The 22,925-nt window shown below is 45.5% G+C and overlaps 1 long non-coding RNA gene and 1 other non-coding gene across 2 annotated transcripts in view; both read left to right on the top strand.

Annotated features, from left to right (window-relative positions):
* The window catches only part of LOC127678602 (uncharacterized), a 39,180-nt gene extending 16,255 nt beyond the window's left edge, over nucleotides 1–22,925 (top strand). Inside the window, exon 3 of the long non-coding RNA XR_007976604.1 lies at nucleotides 22,697–22,925. This is a non-coding gene — a long non-coding RNA (uncharacterized LOC127678602). The remainder of the gene's footprint in view (nucleotides 1–22,696) is intronic.
* Nucleotides 19,910–20,015, top strand: LOC127676645 (U6 spliceosomal RNA). Its single transcript, XR_007976090.1, has one exon. It is a non-coding gene; the product is annotated as a U6 spliceosomal RNA (small nuclear RNA).

Below are 22,925 nucleotides of genomic sequence, written 5' to 3'. Positions count from 1 at the left end.
CAGCACCATTTGTGAAGAAAAATAAAACTATTACTCTTCCTTCCCTTGGTCAGAGTCCAGTGGATTCTATTGTGAGAACTTTCTGGATTATAGAATGTCTATTGGGCTATTTGTTTATTCTTTTGCCTATATCACACAATAACTTTGTAGTCTCTTCAAAATGACTTTAATTTTTATTTATGTCCCTGTATGTATATGCCATGTGCGTACAGTGCCCAGGGCAGCCAGAAAAGGGTGTCACCTCCCCTGATACTGATATAGATGACTGTGAGCTGTCCCGTGTGGACACTGAGAATAAACTCAGTTCTTCTGCAAGAACAGCAAATGCTCTTGATCACTGAGCCACCTCTCCAGGTCCTGTCGTCAGTCAAGAGGGCAGATAGTATAAGTTGTTGGAGAGTATTTCTCTTCCATACTGTGTTAGCTATTTGGGAGTCTTCTGCCGTTTCATATAAATTTTATACTCTATTTGTCTTCAGTCTTGAAATATCTTGCTGAATTTTTTTTATTGCCATTACTTTTGCTTTCTGGATGGACTCTTGCTATGTAACCTGGACTAGACTCTAACTCTGTCTTTGGCTTCTCAGGTGATGAGGTTGCGGGTGTCTCCCGCCATTCCTGACTTGCCTGCTGAGATTTTTATTAGTTGGGATAGCATTAAATCTACAGGTTAAATTAAGAATAGAAATGTTCAAAATATTTGCTTTCTATGCAGGAGCATGAACTATCTGTTTAGCCTCAGAGTTATAATGTTTCTCTCTGTAGTTCTTGTAGAAACCTTCTGTTGGGCCTAAAGAGACTGTTCCATACTTAAAAGCATTTGTTCCTCTTGCAGAGAGCCAGAGTTCAGTACCCACATCAGGTGGTTCACATCTGTAACTCCAGTTGCAGAGGGTCTGACATTCCTTCTGGCCTCAGCAGATACCAACCATGCACATAGCGAACAGACATAAAAGCAGGCAAAAACCCACATACATTTTTTAAAAAAAGTTTTAAGATTTAAAAATAGGAATGACTAGGGAAACTCATGCTTTGGTTGGTTCAGTCTCTGAATCGGTTTGAGATTTAAGGACAGGGAATTGAACTGAGTGTCAATGGATTAATGGGAGAAAAATAGTTCTAGCCAGTAAACACGTTTACTGGGGACAGGTGGAGCTCTTCCCTTCCCTTCCTAGGTGTTCAAGGAAATTTTTATTTTATTTTATTTTATTTTATTTTATTTTATTTTATTTTATTTTATTTTATTTTATTTTGTGGTTTTTTTCAAGACAGGGTTTCTCTGTGTAGCCCTGGCTGTCCTGGAACTCACTCTGTAGACCAGGCTGGTCTCGAACTTAGAAATCTGCCTGCCTCTGCCTCCCAAGTGCTGGGATTACAGGCATGCTACAGGCGTGTGCCACCACTGCCCCGCCAAGGAAAATTTTAATATGCAAAAGACCAGCTCCAGGTGTGAGCACAAATAATTCAGATCTGAGCTCACTTCCGCATGGTCCCCACTTGACCTCAGAGAAGATGGATAAGGGAGGCACATGTCCCAAGCCTTGGGCAGTCCTTGTGAATCAGAGTGAGAGTACCAGACCTGGAGCAGGCTGAGGGCCAGTGTCTCCAGCAGCAACATGCCTGGGCTCGAGGCCCTCACTGAGCTGAGGAACAAGAGCAAGTGCACTCTGCACCAGAGATCCTATCTCTCCGCCGCTTTGCTATAGATAGGCACTTTCTCACACAAACTCACCAGCCTTGATGTGTATAGCCTAGCAGTCTGCCGCTCTGGAAGGAAGCCAGGGAAGACATAGCTTTGGCCAGAGAGGTCGTATGTGGGTGTGCGTGTTCACTCAGGTGCATGTGTGTGCATGCTTGTGGAGGCCAGAGTATTGTTGGCAGAGACCAACCGCCATGTTTTGAGACAAGGTTTCTCAGTGGAAGATGGAGTTCACCACGAAGGCTAGAATGACTGCCACTGAGCCCTGGGGGGTCTGCCTATCTCTGACTCCCCAGTACTTGGATTACAAGTGTGTGACATCACACATGGCTTTCTGATGTGAATTCTGTGGGTTGAACTGGGGTCTTCATGCTTGAAAAACAAGTGCCTTACTAACTGAGCCATCTCCCCAGCTCCATACTTTTAGTGTGTGTGTGTGTGTGTGAGAGAGAGAGAGAGAGAAAGAGAGAGAGAGAGAGAGAGAGAGAGAGAGAGAATATATATGTGGGAGGTGAAAGAACAATTCGTGGGAAGGAGAAAGGAACCTTTTTCTTCCATCATGTAGGTTCCAGGAATTGAACTCAGGTCATTAGACTTGACAGCAAGCTCCTTTACCCACTGAGCCCTCTTGCTGGCCCCATACTCTAGTTTTAAATAAAAGCTACCTGAATATGGTGATGGATCATATCTGAGGTTTGAGGGAAATGGTCAAGCATTTACCCTGTGTCTGAGCTCAGCTGATAGCCAGGCTGAGGCAAGTGCAGAGTCCTAAGGGAAGAACAGTTTGTCTGCTGGCAATCACTGCCAGTTTTGCAACTGTTTCAGCCACATGACAGTTTTGAGCTGAGCTTGGGGGATGGGGGGGAAGGTCTTGGCTACACTTGAATCTTTGGCTTTTGGGGCATCCAAAGCCATGGAATAAATCCATTCCCTGGGTACCAAGGATGCCTCAAGAAGAGACTGAATCAATGTGGCCTCTCAATCCAGGGAAAGATGAAGCAGTCACAGGTGGCACTTAATAAGAAAGACTAAAAGGATCACTGCAGGCAGGGGTGGGAGCGCCAGGGCCCATGCCCTGCACACCTCTGTGTAAGTCGGGTATGACCCACACAATCACCTTGGAGACTAACCAAGCTGTTTCGTGCTCAGCACGTACAGAGCCTGCTGTGTGTGAATCACCAGGTGTGAGCCTGATGACAGTATTGTCTTACATTATGCTCATGGTCACCATCTTGGTATGCAGAGGACCTTTCTGTGTAAGAGATCTAGTTAATCATATAAGTAGCACAGACAGTCAATTCCCCTAATTGTCGGAAGCTTCCAGTCAATAATTGAAAAGAAAATATTAACCTACACTAGGAGTACTGGTAGCATTTCCAAGTAAAGACGACAACCAACCCCTGATGGGAGAAGAGATGCTTATGTTCTTTGGGTTGGGCAGGTTGTGCGTGCATGTCATGTGTGCTTGTACATGCAGGTGTGTGTGTCTGTGTGCATTCATATATGTGTAGGCCAGATATCAACCTCAGGTGTCATTCCTGAGACCAGCTTTTGTTTGAGATTGAGTCTCTCCCTGGCCTAGAGCTCACCGAGTAGGCTAGGCTGGCAGGACCTACTGCTTCTATTTCCTCACACTGAGGTTACAAGCGCGTGCCACCATGTTAGGGTGCCACCATGTTAGGGTTTCCTTCTCTACACTTGGGTTCTGGAAAGCAGACTCAGACTCCCACATGTGCAAGGGGTCCCTCACTGAGTGAGCCACCTCCCAAACCACATACTCTCTTAACATGAGGGAAAACAATACAAAGCAAATAATCAGGGCAGGTGGAGTGTGCCTTTAATTCCAGTCCTCAGGAGGCAGAAGCAGAGGCAAGCTGATCTCTGTGAGTTTCAGGGAAACCATGGATCTAAACCAAGACAAATCAAAAAGAAGAAGGAGAAGGAGGAGGAGGAGGAGGAAGAGGAAGAAAGAAATACAGATGTGAATGCTGAGATACTTGTTAGCTGTATTAGTTTAGTTACTTCTCTTTTTATAAAAACACTTGAAAGAAGCAATTTAATGCTGGAGTTTTTTGTTGTTGTTGCTGTTGGATTATTTGGGGTTTTGTTTTTGTTTTTGTTTTTTGTTGTTGCTGTTGGTTGGTTGTCTTTTGTGGGGAGTGTTTTTTGTTTGTTTTGCTTTGCTTTGCTTTCTGTCTTGTGCCTCACAGTTTCGGAGGGATTTGTCCTCACCTTTTGAGGAATAGTAGCTCATGGCTTCATGACAGCCATAGCTCATTAGTTACTGTTCTGGTCAAACTGCAGAAGCAGCTTAGAGAAAGAAAGATATATTTTAGTTCACAGTCTCATGGTGGGGGTGAGCATGGTGGCTGCGGCTCCAATTTGGGTGTTAGAGCTTGAGGAACAGATGAGAAGCAGGGGACGGCTCAACCTGGAACTGGAATGGAGACCGGGCTACCCAAACAAACCTACCATACAGCCCATGGCCAGCCACAACTTTCTTAAACAGTCAGCAGCTGGGTGCCACGTGTTCAAACACAGGAAACAAAAATCTGGGCTGGAGAGATGACTCAGCAGTTAAGAGCACCAACTGCTCTTCCTAAGATCCTGAGTTCAAATCCCAGCAACCACATGGTGGCTCACAACCAAGATCTGACTCCCTCTGTTGGAGTGTTTGAGGACAGCTACAGTGTACTTACATATAATAAATAAGTAAATCTTTAAAAAAAAGAAAGAAAGAAAAGAAAATCCACCAGCAGATCTACTGTTTGAATATAAAATGTCACCCACAAGATCAGGTGCTTAAATCTATTGCCTCCGTGTGGAACTGGCCAGGTCATCTATTGTGAGCTGCCATGTGGATGCTGGAACTGAACTCCAATCCTCTGGAAGAGCAGCTAGTGCTCTTAATTGCTGTGTTATCTGTCAGCCACATGAAGGAAACTTAATTTGATAACAACTAACAGCCCCAATGTCTATTGGATGACAAGAGAGATAGTTCAACAGGTAAAGGCACTTCCTGCAAGCGTAGCCACCTGAGTGGGCACCAGGAACCCACATGGTGGAAGGAGAGGACTGAGCCCTAAACGCTGTCTGACCTCTGACCTCCACACACAAGCTGAGGCACAAGTGTGTCCTCCTGTACTAGCTGGTTTTGAGTGTCAACTTGACACAGGTTGAAGTTATCACAGAGAAAGGAGCTTCAGTTGGGGAAGTGCCTCCATGAGATCCAGCTGTGGGGCATTTTCTCAGTTAGTGATCAAGGGAGGAGGGCCCCTTGTGAGTGGTACCATCCCTGGGCTGGTAGTCCTGCTTTCTATAAAAGAGCAAGATGAGCAAGGCAGAGGAAGCAAGCCAGTAAGATACATCCCTCCATGGCCTCTGCATCAGCTCCTGCTTCCTGACCTGCTTGAGTTCCTGTCCTGACCTCCTTTGGTAATGAACAGCAATGTGGAAGTGCAAGCTGAATAAACCCTTTCCTCCCCAACGTGCTTCTTGGTCATGATGTTTGTGCAGTGTGCAGGAATAGTAACCCTAAAATATCTTCATAAATAAATAAATATTTCTTAGTATTATGACAGCCACTATGAGTAAATATTCATTATTGAGTTCCAGGTCTGCTTAAGCTGTGGCCTTTTGGCTTTTTTGTTGTTGTTGTTGTTGTTTAGTTTGGTTTGGTTTTGATTTGGGGTTTGTTTTTGTTTTTGTTTTGTTTTTTGTTTTTTGGATTTGGTTTTTTCAAGACAGGGTTTCTCTGTGTAGCCCTGACTGTCCTGGAACTCACTCTGTAGACCAGGCCTGCCTCTGCCTCCCAGAGTGTTGGGATTACAGGCGTGCGCCACCACAGCCCGGCTTGTTTTTGTTTTTTGATTTTGTTTTTTGAGACAGGGCTTCACTGTGTAGCCCTGGCTGAACTTGAAATCACTCTGTAGACTAGACTGAACTCGAACTCAGAGAACTGCCTGCCTTTGCCTCTCTAATGTTGGGATTAAAGGTATGCACCAGCCAGAAGACTGTGTCTAAATATGAAAATGAATAGAAAGAATAGAAACGAAGGAAGAACGTAAAACAGGACAAGACCTCCTATGGTCACTGTTTTCTTCTCTAGTTCTAGTAGAGTCTGGGGGTAGGGGTTAAAAAAGAAAAGTCAATATGTAAGGGGGAAATGTGTAAAATAAGTGGGAAGAAAATTGTTTTATTCTTAGGTGGCAAGACTGTCAGGAAACCCAAGAGAATCTATAGGAGAATAAAAGCAAGTGAACCTAGCAAGGGCCCTGGGCAAAAGATAGCCCACACAAGAGTGAGTCAGACTATGTGCGTGTGCGCATGCACACACACACACACACACGCGCACAAGCACATGCACACGACAGTTTGGTATGGTGGCTCACACCTACACTTCCAGCCCTCAGAAGGAAGAGGGAGGATTTCTATGAGTTCCAGGCCATTCTAAGCTACAAAATTAGACCCTGTCTTAAAACAAATACATTATCAGTAACAGTGGTAATAAAAAAAAATCCTAGAAATAATCTAAAGTACATGTCTGGGGCATTGATGAAGAAAATTATAGACAATAAAGTGGACAGGATAAAAGGGCCTTGCTTTGTCCCCCAGACCTGTGCCAGAGCTGCAGTGGCTGCCATGTGGGGAGGCCTCGTGCCTTCCTGACACTGAGAAGAAAGAAATGATTAGAGCCAGAGTGGGCCCTGAAGAGCAGTTGCTGTTCTTTCTTAAGGGCATGAGCAGAAGGATGTGTCTAGACCCAGAGGGTCGGGTGTGTATCTTTTGAGAGGAAGTGAGGGGTGTGGCCCAGGGAAAGCAGTCTAAAGGCCTGTATCAGGGCCCTCTTAGGTTCAAATCCATTAAGGAAAACTTGAGCAGGCCAGACTGAAGAGTGATCAGGCAACTGAACGCTTTGGTCAGGATGCAGAAAAGAAGTGGAGGAATCACGCAGGGACCTAGGCAAATGGGCAATGCATATGTATGTGTAGGTATGTAACACCTAATCTTGCTTTCCAATACTGCCAGATTTAGAATCACCATGAAAGGAAAATTCTAGGCCTGTCTCTGGGGAAGTTTCTAGGTTGGGTTAATTCATGTGGGAAAACCTACCTTCAATGTGGATCATGCCAGCCTGTGGACTTCAGTCTAGGCTGAATAAAATGGAAGAGTCAGAACATATGAACAAGAAATCTCATTTTGAAAGCAGATTCTTAAAAACATGCCAACTGAGCCTATAATGAAATGTAACAAATTTTTTGACTGACTTGGGTTTGCCCCATCAGCACAAGAATCACTTGGCATTGCAGGCCCTTGAGTGCTCCGTGAGATGAGGGATGTGGGTGGGCTTAGGGGTTGTTCCAGATAAGCTTGGGTGAGTGCCTTCCAGCTCCTGGTGCTCCTGTGAGCACACTGAGGAGCCTCTGTTGACTGAGGAGATAACTAAAAGTGGACAGACGGGTGGGTATTGAGACATCATCCAGGTGTGGTGTATGTTCTGGATGAAGTCAAATCCCAGCAACAGCTGAATTGTTTCCCAGTCACACTTACTTCCTGATGGGACAAATCCCTAGCCTGTCCTATGGCTCCTGTCTTCAATCTCTGTCCCTTGCTTGTCTCCACATGTAACAGGAACAGGGAAGGTTCACTAACCATAAGGTCATTCTTGACCACACTGCTCTTTGATGTTTTATAAATCCTGCCCTGATTTGGAGAGCTTGAACCTCTTCTATATTGAATGGTTCCACATCTATTAATTATCTGTCTCTTTGCTACAATAAAATGCTTGGGAAATAAAGGGTTTATTTGGTTCACAGTTTGAGGGCACCGTTCATCCATGGCGGGGGCAGCATGGTGGTAGGAGCGTGAGGTGGGTGGTCACATTGTGCCCAGTCAGGATACAGAAAGAGATGAATGTTGGGGTTCAGCTTTCTTCTTTTTGATTCAGTCTGGGACCCCAACCCATATGATGGTGCCCCCCAATATTCAGGGTGGGTCAGTAAACCCCAATCTAGAAACTCCCTTATAGATATGCCCAGAAGTTTGTCTCTTAACTTGGCACCAATATTAACCATCACAAGTACTGAAGATTCCGTGATCTCATAAAATTATGTGGAAAATTCGAAAGCATGCCCTGGTTGAGAGTTCTGTTCCTTGGCCTTTTGTAAGAAGTCACCAGGTGTCATCCATTGCCACAAGAGCAGTTGGCTTTTTTTGGCTGCCTGAGTCACATGGGGCGTCAACTTTCCTGAGAACCATTTGTTTCTAAGACAGTTTCAGTGTATTCGGGGATTAGCCTGAAGCCTTCCCCTGTTTAAACATCAGGTTTATCAGCTTAGAGGCCTTTATCTCTGAGGGGCAAAGTGGGTTGTTGTCAAAATGCCCTGGCTCCTCTGTCTTTTTAGAACTTGTCATTCTTAGTCTTCTCACAGAACTTGTTTGTAGGTCTTGTGAGCATTTCTAATACACCTTTGTTTGAACTTTATGTTTATTGTGACACAGCAGTATGTCCCAGTGGCAGAGGCCTTATCTGACCATGCACAATGCCTTGGGGTCTATCCCTACCACAGAAACACAGAAAAAATAAACAAGAACATTGTGTGTGTGTGTGTGTGTGTGTGTGTGTGTGTGTGTGTGTGTGTGTGAGAGAGAGAGAGAGAGAGAGAGAGAGAGAGAGAGAGAGAGAGAGAGAGAGATTGTTTTACAGGTGCCCATTAAATCAAGAAGAAAGCATTGGATCCCTGAGCCTGGAGTTAAAAGTGGTTTGAACCACTGATGTGGTTCTGGTAACCTACAGAACCTTCTGTTCCTCTGCAGAACAGTATGCTTTTTTCCCCCTTTAATATTTTGAGACAGAGTCTGTCACCAATTGGAAGCTCACTGATTTGGATTTAGTGGCTAGTCAGTCAGCCTCCGGGGTCCCTTCTCTTCACTCTTGCCCTAGTGCTGGGCTTACAAGTAGAAGCCCTCATGTGGGTTCTGGGTACCTGAAATCATGTCTTCATCTGTATACACCACACACTTTACTGGCTAAGCCATGTCCTAGCCCGCCCTACATTCTTTTTTAATAATACATTTGAATTCCAGTAACGGGTGACTACCTGCTAGTTCCATCCTCTCCCCCCTTCCTCACAATGGCTGCTTTTCCTCTAAGTACAGTTTTATCAGCTGCATTCCTTAAACTTGGACAGACTCAGAAATATGATGTATTTCACTATTGCTCCATTTTGAATTCTGCCTCCTTTCTAAGATGACTTATTCCTTAGCCTCCAACCATCTAGAAGGACTTTGCTTTACCTTTTCAGTTACCTTCATTTTGGTTTTCTAACACGAGAACAATTCTGTTCAGATTGATGACACAAATAGGCAGGAGTGCAGGAGACTTGAATGAACGGAAGTTCTCAGGGGAAGAAAGCCACACCTTTGTTAAAGCTTCTACAAGCTGATTGACTGATAAGGGCTTCTGTGATTGTGTGGAGCTGGAATGCTGCAGATCCAGAGCCAAGTTAACTTGGGCAATATTTAGCCCCATCAAAAGCCCTTTATTGCCTATCTTGTGTGTGACTAACAAATTATTTTGAAGTGCATTGACTTAAAGGACCTCGAGCTTCTACTGACCCAAAGGCTAAAAATATTATCAGATAGCATCTAAGGCTTATAGGAGAGACTCCCCTACTGTTCTGGAATCTGCCTACCTAAAGTTTCCACCAAGGTATTTGAAAATGTATTCTTTTGAGACTTCCTTTGTTCTGTTACTGTTAAAACATCATCGCACTGTCACCACAGTGGTATGTTTATAGCGACCTGCATCTGTGCTTCCAGGCCGTGGTCACTGATATTTGTCTCTAGGATAAACTGTCTCTGATTCCCTCTGAGGTGAGATCTGTGAGTGCGGTGTTTTCATGACATTTATTTTACAGTCTTGCTAGCAGTCAGTGGTACAAGTGCCAGCCAGGGAAGAGCCAGCAGTACAAGTGCCAGCCAGGGCCCGCCTCAGGCTGCCTGATCAGCTCAGGTTCTAGATACTGCAAATTACTTTTACAAAACAGACTCACAGAGAACTCGGTGAAGATTCTGGAGGAGAGGCTTTGGGGAGATTTGTTTTGTTTCGAGAGAGTGTCTTGCTCAATGGTTCAGTCTGACCTAATATTCACCAAGCAGCTCAGGTTGGCTTTAGACCTGTAGGAGTCCTCCTGCCTCAGCCTGCTGCACATTTCCCCAGCTTGGGAAAAAAATCAGACTCTTTTAAGAAATGGGGACAGAGAAAACCAGGCAGGAATGGATGGGATCACCTCTTGGCGGAAGGCCGTGCTTCCAAGACTCAAGTGTCATGGGAGAAGGGTGTGGGGTGACAAGGAGGTCGTAAGCAGGAGGGAGCTGCAGGTGGGAAGCCCCAAATCTGAACACAATGTTCTCTAAGTGCCAAGCCCTGCCTCTGAGCAGGGCCTGCCCAGGACTGAGGCCCACAATCTGCCTGGAAAGCTGTAAAAGTTAAGTAGGCATATAACAGTTTAAACTATTTTTTTATTTTTGACTTTTTTTTCACGTATTAAGAATGGATTCTTCTCTTATAGAATGTATCTTGAGTCAAGTTTCTCCTCCCTGTCCCCTCCCAGTCCCTCACCTCTTCCGCTCCCCTCCAGATCCTTTCCTATCTCTCATTAGGAAAAAATGGACTTCTAGGAGACAACAACCCAACATGACAAAATAAAATATAATAATGAAATATATACCATAACATCAAAGTTGGACAAAGCCACCCGACAGAAGGAGAAGACCCTGAGAGAGCAGGCATAAGACATCAGAGGGGCTTCCTCCAACAGCTGATGGGGTGGAAACATGAGAGAGAGAGAGAGAGAGCCCAAATTATAGATCTCCATCAGGTTCCCCACCTTACAGCTTGGGAAAACCCCACAGAAGAAGACGAGGATTTGTAGGGATCAAAACACCAGGCAAACACACCCCCCACAGAACTGACTACACAGGCCTCATAGGGGCTCACAGTTGAAGCAGCAATTGTGGGGCCCACATGGGTCTGTGCCAGGTATGGTTGTTAGCTTGATGTTTCTGTAGGACTCCGAACAGAGGGAGTGAGAGTTTTTTTTTCTGACTCTTTCACCCTCTCTTGGGCCCCTTGTCCTCCTATTGGGTTGTCTTGTCCAGTGTGGATGGGGGGGGGGGGTTGTTCCTAGCCTTATTGTAATGTGTTATGCCATTTTGGTTGATATCCCTGGAAGACCTGCTCTTTTCTGAAGGGAAAATGGAGGGAGAATGGATTTGGGGGAGAGGGAAGTTGGTGGTAGATGAATGGAAGACTGGGAAACTGTAGTTAGGATATATTGTATGAGAAAAAAAACTAAACAAAAAGATTAGGTAAAAGAATCAGAGACCTGCTTATTCCCACACGCAGAAATCCTATAAAAACACTAAGCTGGAAGCTATAATGTATACACAGGGAACCCAGTGCAGCCCCATGTAGGTTGCTTCAGCCTTGCTCAGTTAATTTAGAAGGTCTTGTTCTCCTGGTGTCCTCCATCCCCTCTGGCTGGAGGTCTCTGTATCTGTTCTCTTTCCACCTTCTTTTCCAAGGGATTCCTTGAGCCCTGAGGGGAGGTATTTAATGGACAAATCCCTTTTAGAGCTCCAAGGTCTCTCTCTCTCTCTCTCTCTCTCTCTCTCTCTCTCTCTCTCTCTCTCTCTCTCTCCATATCTGGCTGTAGGTCTCTGTATCTGTTCCCATCTGCTATAAGAGGAAGCCTCTCTGATGACAATTGAATAAAGCACACATCTGAGTATGGTGAATATCACTAGAAGTAATTTTGTTGTTACTTCTTACTATTGTTGTTGTTTACTTTTTAAGCCAGTAGTATTTGGTTTTACCCTAGATCTCTTGTTTGTCTAGTCTCTGGCTCTTGACCATCCAAACTGTGCCAAGTGTGGGGTCTGTCTCTTGGAATGGGCCTTAAGTCAAATCAGGCATTGGTTGGTTATTGCTACAAGTTCTATACCACCATTGCCTGAGCATATCTTGAAGGCAGGACATATTGTAAATCAAAGAGTTTTTAGCTGGATTGGTGTTTACATTTCTCTTTTGGTAGCCTGCAGAGTACTTCCTGTACCAAAGATACTAGAATGTAGGGGTCAAGGTTCCATGCAGGCTCCAACTTGATATTTCCATGTTCAGTGAGTTGTATGGATGTTTTCCTTGGCAATGGGACAAGTTTACAGAGAGCAATCTATTGTCTTCATATCAGCCTGAGTTGTTTGGGGATTTCCATGGAACCTTCTTAGCCAGGAACTCAATTGAATGAAATCCAGTCCTGGTACTAGAAGACCTGTCTGGTGACAGGAGACGGCCAGTTGTGATTCCATCACCCCCATTATTAGGAGACTTCATTAGGATTGCCTTCATATATTTTAGGGATTTTCCTCTGTACAAGATTTCCATACCATCCTTCAAATGTCTCTCAATCCTAGCTATCTCCTGTCATTCCCTGCCTCAATTGAGCCAGGGTCTCCATATGTCACTGGAACTGAGGTAACAGGCTGGCAAAGCAGATGAAAGGGCATGGATTCATCAAACGCTCAAGAATTTTGTGCCTCCTGGACCATGTGGTCTGAATCCTGTGGAAATTAGAAACCTGTAAGCAGGGCATGGTGGAACATTCCTGTAACCCCAGCACTTAGGAGTCAGAGGCAGAAGGATCAAGAGTTCAAGGCCACGAATCAGGGAAGACAGTACTTGCCATACATAGCATCCTGAGTTCTATCCCTAGAAACTGTGTAAAGGTGGAGAGAGAACACTGACTCCACAGGTCCCCCGCCCCCACATACATATCACCCTGTGTCTCAAATCATCCCTGTGTTCCCCCAAACACAAAAATAGCTGAGCATGGTAGTACACATGTGCAATCCTGAGCACTAAGAGGCGGAAGAAGCAAGAGAATCAGAAGTTCAAAATCATCCTTAGCTACATTGCAAGCTCTGGTCCCTCAGGGGCTACATAAGCCCGTCTCAACAAAAGGAAGGAAGGAAGGGAGGGAGGAAGGAAGGAAGGAAGGAAGGAAGGAAGGAAGGAAGGAAGGAAGGAAGGAAGGAAGGGAGGGAGGAAGGAAAGAAGGAAAGCACAGTTTACCAACACCTGGAACAGCCCGTGTGGCACAGGGCTGACATCTCTGCCTCCCCTCTACCTGCCTCCTCTCTGACGCACTGGCATTTAAGCCAAAGGTGCTTGAACAGCAGCAGGTAGAGAACGATTGCTCTGACCTTCTGGCTGCTGCTGAAAAACAGAAGATGAAATTCTGTTGTGAATGATGCAACATCCTTATCTCCAACCGCCCAGAGGATGTGGCACGGGCTTTGTTAGCGCTTATCTTTTAAGCTTCCATGTAATTTCATTTTCTCCTTCCCAACTCACACTCCATATCCGATTCAGCTCCTGGACTGACGATTTCCGGCTGCTTTTTTTTTTTTCTCTTCAGTTCTTTTGAGGGACTCCCAATTTCCACAAAACCAGGCTTCTCAGCAGAATGCATCACCCCCCCCCCCCCCCAATGCTTTCTGCCTGTAATGTTTGTGAAGCAACCAGGCTCAGGGAGAAAGTGCTCCGTCAGGAGGAGTGACTCGGCTGGTGAAGGAGCCTACAACCAAGTCTGACAACCTTAGTGCAATCCCAAGACCCATGTGCTAAAAGAAAGAACTAGATTCTGGACATGCCCTCTGACCTGCATATGCCAATTGCCCCACTTCCATATATATATATATAGTACTGGCTGGTTTTGTGTGTCAACTTGACACAGGCTGGAGTTATCACAGAGAAAGGAGCTTCAGTTGGGGAAGTGCCTCCATGAGATCCAGCTGTGGGGCATTTTCTCAATTAGTGATCAAGGGAAGAGGGCCCCTTGTGGGTGGTATCATCCCTGAGCTGGTAATCTTGGGTTCTATAAGAGAACAGGCTAAGCAAGCCAGGGAAAGCAAGCCAGTAAGTAGCATCACTCCCCATGGCCTCTGCATCAGCTCCTGCTTCCTGACCCGCTTGAGTTCCAGCCCCTTGGTGATGGACAGCTGTGTGGAAGTATAAGCTCAATAAACCCTTTCCTCCCTAACTTGCTTCTTGGTCATGATGTGTATTCAGGAATAGAAACCCTGACTAAGACAAATTGGTACCAGCATAGTGGGGTATTCCTGTGACAACTTGACCATGTTTTGGGAAGGACTGTGGAAGAACTTTGGAACTTTGGGCTAGAAGATCCATTCCATGTTAAGAGCTCTGTGGGATGTTGTGTAGGAGCTTAGAAGATAATGTTGAGAACAGCAGAGAAGATGGAGGTCTGGCTTGTGAAATTTCAGAGGGAAGATTAAAGATTCTCATGAGGGCCATGTTTTGATTGTGAAGATTCTATGGTTTTGGTTAGCTGGGGCTGAAGAATCAGCTCTGATTAACAAGATACCAGAACTACTAAAGCAAACCTTTGTGTTACTGGGACTATTGATGCTGGTTAGCTGGAGCTAAGAAATTAGCGGTGATTAAGAAGAGACCAGCATCACTGAGGTGAAATTTTCTGGGAAGTGTTTTCTGAGAGCACAGAGGCTGTGTTCCAGAGGTAGCCACAGTTGTATTTTGTGCTGTGGCTGGACTTGGTACTGTGTAAGAGTCACCCAGATGGTACTGGTTTGAAGGCATGAAGAGGTCATGAAGAGCAGCTGAGGCTCGGCACTGTGAGAGGCCATGGAAGGCCATTGGTGAAGGTGCAGCCTCAGTTGCAATTGATGGCCCAGGACTGAAGAGGTCATGCATAGGAGTTGAGGCTTGGCACCATAAAGAAAGCCCATGAGAGGCTATTGGTGAAGCCTAATTAACAGCAGAAGACAACAGTGTTTTGGAGATTCCCGTGCCAGGAGATGACCACCAAGAACAGCAGCAGCAATGGAGTACAGGCAGCTGGAGCCTAGAAGACAAGTTGTGTCCTATAAAGGGCAGGGCTGGAGAAGTGACCCAAGCTTTGGAGGAGCCTGAAGATCGTGAGTTGGATCCCAGACACTGAACCGATGGAGTTTGAGTTTTGCTTTTGATTGTGACTGTGCCCTGATATTTTTCCCTCTTGAAGGAAGAAAGTATTTTAGTGGAGCCCACAGTTAAGAGACTTTGAATTTTAAAAGATATTGGACATTTTAAAGGGATTGAATTTTTAATATGTAAAGACTGTGGGACTTTTAAAGTTATTTAGATCTTGGGGATGAATAAGAAAGTAAGGGTTGAGGCTTAATAGTGATGTGTTTGTGTGTCAAGTTGACAAGGGGTCAATTGTACTGGCTGGTTTTGTGTGTCAACTTGACACAGGCTGAAGTTATTACAGAGAAAGGAGCTTCAGTTGGGGAAGTGCCTCCATGAGATCCAGTTGTGGGGCATTTTCTCAATTAGTGATCAAGGGAGGAGGGCCCCTTGTGGGTGGTATCATCCCTGGGTTGGTAATCTTGGGTTCTATAAGAGAGCAGGCTGAGCAAGCCAGGGGAAGCAAGCCAGGAAATAACATCCCCTCCATGGCCTCTGCATCAGCTCCTGCTTCTGACCTGCTTGAGTTCCAGTCCTGACTTCCTTTAGTGATCAACAGCTGTGTGGAAGTGTAAGCTGAATAAATCCTTTCTTCCCCAACTTGCTTCTTGGTCATAATGTTTGTACAGGAATAGAAACCCCTCACTAAAACATTATATATGTGTGTGTGTGTGTGTGTATGTATGTATATATGTATATGTATATATGTATGTATGCATATATATGTATGTATATATATGTATGTATGTATATATGTGTATGTGTATGTATGTATGTATATATGTGTATATATGTATATGTATATATGTACGTATATATATGTATGTATGTATATGTATATATGTATATATGTGTATGTATGTGTGTATATATATATATATATATATATATATATATATTCATTCCAAATGAAGGTGGCTGGAGAGATGGCTCACTGGTTAAGAGCACTTTCTGCTCTTTCAGAGAACCTGGGTTCAGATCCCAGCACCCATATATAACAACATGCAAACATCTACAACTCTAGTTCCAGGAGATTTGATGCTCTTTTCTGGTCTCTGTTTGTATTTACAAACATGAAGCACACACTTATGTATGTAACAAGCCCCAAGACCTTAGCACAACTGATTCCATGATGTCAGCATATAGACAGCACCTGCCAAATCTAAAATGAAGACTCAATCCATCAAAGTTTATAATTCTGGGAGAGTCTAAATGTAAGTCTTGCTTTTAAGCTTCTGCAGTTCTGCTTCTAGCTAGCTGTTTTGTTAACTAAAATATGTTAACCTGAGATATGGCTTTGGGATTTAAAAGCTCATCCTGAGAAAGGCTTAGGGCTATGCTGGGATCTTGAACACCCAAGGTAGTCACTGGCTAAGAAAGATTCTCTTTTGGTTTGAACCCATATCTGAGACCAACACATAGATACACACAAAACACAGAAATAAAACAAATTTTTGTTAAGAATGCAAAAAAGGGAGAGGGCAGAGGTAGACTTTCCAGGAGGGTAGATGTAGTCCTCAGCCAGTTCTGGGAACAGTGAGGGCTGTTTCGTGTGAGACTGAAGTGTCCTAAGTCTGCGTTGGTTGGGGGATGCCACCCCACCGGCAGCACAGCTCCCTCTGCTGTGCTCCCCCTCACTGGGACATGAGACTCAGCTTCCAGGTCTGAGCAACAGTGCCTTGTCCCCTGGGTGCCCACTGCTCCCAGGAAAGGTGAGGAGCAAGCTAGGAAGAGGAGAGTCAAGGAAAAAAAACAGAGGTGCTTAATGAATACCCCAACCTCTGTGCTCAGCAGCTGGGAGACTTAGAGCTGTTCCAATACCAACTATCTCCGAATTCCTCTAGAGATTTATTTAATACAAGCCCATCAAGATGCTAGCAGGATTCCAAAACGTGTGTGGAATCTAAAAGAGCCAAGAAGCTCCAAAAGGACATCAACGGGGTTCTGCCACCTGCTTTTCAAGTGAAGTGTATTTACTCGGAAACCGTGGCACTCATCTCTCTGTGTCATCAGTGAAGGTCAGTCAAATGTAATGGGACATACAGACTACAGACGCAGAGTCGCGGTGGTCTCGGTACTGTTTAAAGGTGCAGTCTCTTTTGAGACTCAAGGCAATCTCTTAATTGTACGACAGGTCTCAGCATCGAAAACACGGGTGGCAGATGAGAATGTGGTTGTGTTTGACTTTGACCTTGAAAATGTTTGTTCTGCCAAAGGCACTGCCAAGAAAGTAGTAGGATGCTCAAGAGAGCACTTGCCTAGCATATCCTAGATCCAGTCCCCCACCCTGAAGAAAAGAGGAGGAGGAACAGGACAAGGACGAGGGGGAGGAAGAGGAGGAGGAGGAGGAGGAAGTAGATGGGAAAGGGATGGGGAAGAGGATACAGTAGTGTTAGCATTGGGAGCTGAAGCAGCTTTGAATGGGGGAGTAAGGAGTGGATAAAGTCCTGAGAGATTATGCATTATTGACCAGGGCCCCAAGGCCTCCTGCGGAGGCTCCGAGGTCTACAAAGGCTTTCCTATATAGGCAAAGCCTTCATCTGGTTCACGTGCCAATCAATGTTTTCAGAGGACTGACCAGTGTATGCAAAAACTAGCAACGGATGCAGTCCTCTACTTTCTGGATGACTGCAACCAGAGACTGCTCCCCTACGGAGACCTCCTATACATAATCTCTCCTCCTCCTGATGTGTGAAATAAACCTGCTGAGTTTCCAGGTTGATCTCCATCAGAGCAGGCTGGGCTCGAGAGCCACCTGATCCCAGCTTGTGTGTGTGTGTGTGTGTGTGTGTGTGTGTGTGTGTGTGTGTGTGAAGAGGGGTTTGGCAAGAAGAAAGACTAAGAAGAGAGGGAGGAAAAAGAGAAAGGGGAAGAGTAGAGAACAAGGAGGAGGAAGAAGAAGATAATTAAAGCATACAACAGCATGTTAAAGAGCTGTTAGGGAGCGGCCTTGATCAGTGCTTCCCAGCATGCTCTGCGTGGCCCAAGTTGTTCACATAATGACTTTGATTCACCCAGGGAGTTCGTTCTTCTTCTCTCAACATGTTAATAAAAGTTATTTTGGTTCAAAATGCTTGCTACATCTCTAAGTTTCCCCCTTTAAAACAAAGTCTTGAGCAAGCAGCTATTTTCTTCTAAGATGCAATTTATTTGTCTTATTATTCCTCCTGTTTGTTTTTTGCATCCTCTTTCTAGAGACAATTCACATTAGGCTGCTGTATGCAGTGACAAAACATCCCTCGACACCGGTGAGATGACTCAGCAGGAAAAGGTGCCGACCACTAAGCCCGAGGACCCGAGCTCACATGTGGAAGGAGAGAACTCCTGCAAGTTGTCCTCTGACCTCCACATGTGTGCAACAGAAGAAGTTCAGACCTCTACAAAATAAGGAGATAACTAGCATGCAAAATTCTTTTTAAGAAAAGAAAAAAGAAATAGCAACAGGCAATTCAACTATTTAAAGAAAATACTTGTGAATCAGTTATCCAGGGATAGATTTGTGGCAAGATAGGTCATGGGCTCTCAAATTTTAAGAAGGAACCAAAGAACTGCAAACATCAGACAGAAAATTTAAGCAAGTTTACCAGCATCATAGACAGTATAAGCGCAGAGACACTGTGGCAACACAACAGTACAGGCAGAGACACTTCACTAGTTGCTTTTCTTGTTGCTATACCAAATACCAAAGAGGGAGCAATTTCAACAAGGCCAGGTCATTTCGGCTCACAGACTGAGGGGATTCAGTCTATTATGGTAGGGGAAGCCATGGTGACAAGGAGTGACATGGCACTATGGTGGGGACAGTGGGGAGGTAGGGTGCAGCTTGTTCACATCTTAGCCAACCAGGAAGCAAAGCAAAGCTACTGACAATCCTAGGCTGGCTCCTTCTATGCAGTTTCTTCCTAATTGGAAACATTCCTTCCTTGAGAGTCTCCTTAAGATCAAGTAAAGGAAGCTTAAAAGGTTCTGGAAGACGATGAAACATAAGACTCGGAAGCCCCCCTCCCCAGCTTCTATAAATAGTAGTAATAACTGCTGGAGAGGATTCTTTAGTGGAACTGCCTACCAGTTGTGCAGGGAGCTCCAGGAATGCAGCTTTAGCAAGTCATCACTGATGCTGGGGCGGGCTGCAGTTGGCTTTAAGGTATCCATGCTCCTTTAAATGCCCTCTCATCTCCCATAACTTGTACCCCAATCTCACTGATTCACTAAGCTAGATGGATTCTGGTCTGTTGTCAGTGATGTACTTGGGATGAATAGACAGACATTTCCTCATAACTCTGCAGGAAACATAGCAGTTTCCTATCCTATTGATCAGCTTTGGATGATATCCCACCTCCCAGGTGTTCCCTAGCCTCCCAGCAATGCCACCACCTGGGGACCAAGCATTTAAACAACTGAGCACGTGAAGGATAGTTCCCACCTAAATTGCGGCAGATACCCAGAACACTTAGAATGGTAGAAATAAAATTAGAAGCTACTAGTTCTCACTCTCTACCACTCGGAATGACTGACAGAAAATAGCCAGGGAGAATGTGGAACTGGGGCTTCACCCTGTGTCTGTGGGAACCCACACGGGCTTGAATTGATGGGAACAGGTTAATAGTTTTCTATAAAGTCTAGTGGAGATTTACGTAGGACCACAGTCCACACTTCATGATGTTAGGAATGACATGAAGGTTTATGCTGATGCATGAACACACACATGAATACACAAACATAAATATGTGCACACAGGTACTCACATATACACCATATATATGTGTACTCATGTATTCACACATGTGCACTCATACATACATAAACACCACACATACATGAGCTTATGCACACACATGCACTCACAGACATACACCACATACAAACCAGCTCATGCACATGTGTACTCATACCACATACACACTATACACACATGAGCTCATGAACTCACATATGTATATACCACATAAGTAAGCTTATGCATATGCAAACATACCTGCACATACACATGTTCACAACTGCAATTAATGTCAGTCCTCCTGGGCATTGTGTTATCCTGATACTTGACTGGGGAGATCCTAGAAGCTCTCTGGCTCTTGGTCCTTGTGTGCTTATCTGTGTGCACAGCTCCACAAACTCGGGTGGAGTAATGAACATCTTTAGCATCTTAAGAATTTAACATGCTCATTATGGTAGCACGAATACTAAAATTGAAGCTATACAGAAAAAATTAACATGGCCCCTGTGATGACGACAACACAGATTCATGAAGCATTCCACACTTTAAAAAAAGTAGCTGTCAGCCAGGCAGTGATGGTACACGCCTTTAATCCCAGCATTCGGGAGGCAGAGGCAGGCAGATTTCTGAGTTCAAGGTCAGCCTGGTCTACAAAGTGAGTTCCAGGACAGCCAGGGCTACACAGAGAAACCCTGTCTTGAAACCCCCCCCCAAAAAAGGGAGGGGGAGATGTAGGTATTAGTCGGGTAAAGATGTGGGATGCTAAGGGAGAAGATTGGCACATGGGCGTACACATGGGCTGGTATAACCTGGGAACCCCTGCCTAAGCATCTGGATACATATGTCAAAAATCTCCAGGCAGGCGGTGTTGGCGCATGCCTGTAATCCCAGCCCTCTGGGAGGCAGAGGCAGGTGGATTTCTGAGTTTGAGGTCAGCCTGGTCTACAGAGTGAGTTCCAGGACAGCCAGGGCCACACAGAGAAACCCTGTCTGGGGCTGGGGGGTTGGGGAGTAAGAAGTAAATATGTTCAGCCAAAATATGTTCAGCCAAGCATGGTGCAGGTTTTTAACCCCAGCACTCCGGAGGCAGAGGCAAGCCGATGTCAGGGAGTTCAAGGCCAGCCTGGTCTGAAAAATGAAACACAAAGGAACTCTGTCTCAATAAACAAGTAAACAAGCAAGCCCTTCCAAAGGAAATAAACACACTTTTATTCATTCCTTCATTTATTATATTGAGATACCCAGAACAATGCTAATAGCTATTAGTAGCTGCAAAGCACACATCTGCACAAACGCATCAAGGACACAAATGACAATTCCCACACCTCCACACTGACTCCTAAGTGTTAGTCCACTCCACAGCAACTCATGTGTGTCTCACAGCAGCACAGCCTTCCCATGACTAGGGAGCTGGGCTTTGAGGCCACTTCTGGCCAGGTCCTAGCCTTCCCATTCCTGGCAAGACAGGCCTTGGAGTCACTGCCACCAACCAGATGCTTGCTTATTCTTGCTGTAAATTAAATTTCCCTTGTCTCAGATGAGCACCTTAGCATATACTTATTATAATTTCAATGAGCAGCTGGGTCTGGTGCTTCAGGCCCCTTATCCCAGCTGTGTGGAAGGCAGAGGTAGGAGAGTCTCAAGTTCAAGACCAGCCTGGGCAACTTAGTGAGACCCTGTCTGAACACTTAAAAGTACAAAGAGGCCTGGAGATCTCAGTGTTAGAGCACACCTGAGTCCTTTTGTTTCATCCTCGGAAGTGCCACCAAACCCCTGCCAAATGCTTGGGTGCACTGCACTGGGAGGTCAGACCCTTCTTGGGTCACCTGCCCCTTTTTGATTCAGTTTCCTGCCACTCCTTGATGTTTTCCAGGAGTCCTTTTGGTGTGTAGCAGACACCCGTGCACCACCGCCCTACTCGGCATGCCCTGCTTCTGGAGTTTTTCCGCTTTATTAAGCTGTGACAAGGTAGGGAATGTACACATAGCAAGGTCAGATGTGCTCATCCCGTCACAGCTACCCTCGAGCCCCACTCTGGAGCTGGATTCCAGCACTCCTTTCTCCTTCATAGCAGGATGTCAGTGTGATGTACATTCTGGAAGGATAACTGCCTGCAGCCTCCAGCCCACCCTCGCCCTCTGCAGGTGACTGTGGCCAGGAGCTCAGCTCTGGTCAGCCGGCTGCAAACATGTGTCCTGTGGCTTTTCTCAGGAGACAACAGCAATTTGTTCCATTTGATTATTCTTTAAAAAAAAAATTTATTCATTTGTGTGTACCTGAGTATACACATATACTCTCACATACACATGCACTTGCACACACAATGCACTTGCACACACAATGCACTTGCACACACAATGCACTTGCATACACATACATACTATACATGGATATACCTATATACATCAGAGGCAGAGGCATAGAACACCTGGGCCTCCAAAGAGGTGGGCACAGAAAGGCACCCTCCACACACAATTTGGGCACACTGTGATGAGCAAGGACAAAAAGGTCAGAAGATGGACGTCTAGAGGGTTCTAGGGGAGAGTGGGCCTCTTTCCCATTCTGCTGCACAAGACTGTGCTCGATTTTGGGCCAGGTTCTGGCCAGTCAGATGCCCTGTGTCTTGGAGCAAAGGCTATGGCTGTGGTTAGGAGTGAAGCAGGGTTGGGGAAAGCCTCGGCTCCAGTCAAGCACTACTTTAAGAGACTAGCAGCCCAGACTGTGCCTGTGAGCACCCTCATCTGCCAGGGTCTACCCGCAGGGCGAAGGTCTCCAGCACGCCAATAATATGGCAATTTTACCAGAATCCTGCCAGGTGGGGCAAGGTACCGGGAAGCTGGTGAGCAGTGAGGCCAAGATATGTTCTTGCTGTGGCAGGCTCATGGCCTGACTCACCACTGCTGAGGTAAAAAAACAAAAAACAAAAACAAAAAAAAATCCACACTATTGCTTTATTATCTGGAGGTCAAGATGGCCCCCTACCTTTCAGCTTGAGAGTGTGTGTGTGTTCATGCATGGCTGTGCTTGTGAATCTGCATATCTGCAGTTTTTTGTACGTGCACATGTCCTTCAATGTGACCCGATGCATACACAGGGTAAGGGAGCTGGCTGGAGCTTCCTGGAGGATTCAGCAGCTAGATGGCAGGTGCCTCGTCATGTGGTCAAGGCCTCTTGCTTGCCTGGCTCCCCTGGGGCCTAACGTCTGTGTTCTTCATCTTCCTTGCTGCAGGTCAGTGAAGTCTCCTCGCCTGAGCCAGCACCTGCCTGGCTTTCTGTGAGCCCTGAACCACACCTGTTTCTGGTTGATTCTGCCAACTTTCTCTACCTGATGTGTGAGCCTCCAGCCCTCCAACAACAGAGAGCATGGTACTCTGCTTTCTCTGATTGTAAGGCTGTCATTGCAGAGAGTCTCAGTCTCTCTCCTTCCACCTAAGGGGTTGTTGTCCTCTTCATTATAC

This window comes from Apodemus sylvaticus, chromosome 1 (assembly GCF_947179515.1).
Source record: "Apodemus sylvaticus chromosome 1, mApoSyl1.1, whole genome shotgun sequence".
Taxonomy (NCBI): domain Eukaryota; kingdom Metazoa; phylum Chordata; class Mammalia; order Rodentia; family Muridae; genus Apodemus; species Apodemus sylvaticus.
Note: the sequence above shows the minus strand (reverse complement) of the source record. Positions and strands in the feature narration are given on the sequence as shown.